Genomic DNA, 1,228 nt, shown 5'->3' with positions numbered 1-1,228 from the left:
GCGGGTGAAAACAGTCGAAAACCGTGTGCTATAGCTGACGGGAGACCAAAAACGGGCTGACGGGTGACCGGAACGAAAACAGCCGATTTCGGTGAAAACGTTTGGAAACGACACTAAGACATGGAATCATATGCAAACGGGGGGAGACGGAAGATGGAGGGATGAAAACGGCCGCGGGTGAAAACGGTCGAAAACCGTGTGCTATAGCTCACGGCAGGCCAAAAAGGGCGGACGGGCGACCGGAACGAAAACAACCAATTTCGGTGAAAATGTTTGGAAATGACACCCAAACATGAAATCATATGCAAACAGGTAGAAACGGAAGATGGAGGGATGAATTCAGAAGTGACACGTGTGTTGTAGGTCACGAGAGGCAAAAAACCTAGGCCGAACGGCCAATCGGTATGTCAACTTGACAAAAAAGTGGAAATGACCCAAAACGACTCTAAAACATGGAATCAGGTTCAGCGGGGACAAAACGGAACAAGAACGGAAAAAACGGCCTACAGATGTGATGGAGGCTGAGTTTACGAACTCTCACGTGACCCCGAACAGAAAACTGCCCAGGTTTTGAGCCCGGACCTGTTATCTCGCCTTATCACAGGCGTTTCAGGCAAACCCCCAAAACTATGCGCCCAGAAGGCTGAAAAATTCCCAGAACTTTTGGGTAGGGGGGATGCCCCCCGGGTATAGTAGGGGGGAGCCGATGTGGTGAACGGGTGATGGGGAAACAATGTCTGGCCATATGTTTCGGGTTGTTTCCAGCACTCCTAGCTGCACCCTCCTAACCACGGTGTGTTCGGCCATGGCTGGCAACATCATGGTTTTCGGCTAGGCAAACTGAATTCGTTCGGTCAGCCGGTGTGGGCTTCGTGTGCTTTAGGGATTGAGACGGTCATGTGTCGTTGACCTCATTTCCCAAGTTTGTACAAAGGATTCTTGAGAATTTTATTCTCGTTTCTAGCGTACGTGCTTGGGGAGTTGACGGAATGTGACATGTGCTTGAATCAGTCCCTAGGTTTCGTGTGCTTAGAGATTGAGACGGTCATGTGTTGTTGACCTCATTTCCCAAAATCGCACAATGGTTCCTTGAGGATTTTATCCTCGTTTCCAGCGTACGTGCTTGGGGAGTTGACGGAATGCGTCATGTGCTCGAATCAGTCACTATGCCTCGCAGCACTGCACCAACAAGCAAGGTGGTATAGGGGCTTGCTAAGGCTAGCCGGTG

The sequence above is a fragment of the Panicum hallii genome, unplaced genomic scaffold (assembly GCF_002211085.1).
Source record: "Panicum hallii strain FIL2 unplaced genomic scaffold, PHallii_v3.1 scaffold_329, whole genome shotgun sequence".
In the NCBI taxonomy this organism is placed as follows: Eukaryota; Viridiplantae; Streptophyta; class Magnoliopsida; order Poales; family Poaceae; genus Panicum; species Panicum hallii.
Note: the sequence above shows the minus strand (reverse complement) of the source record.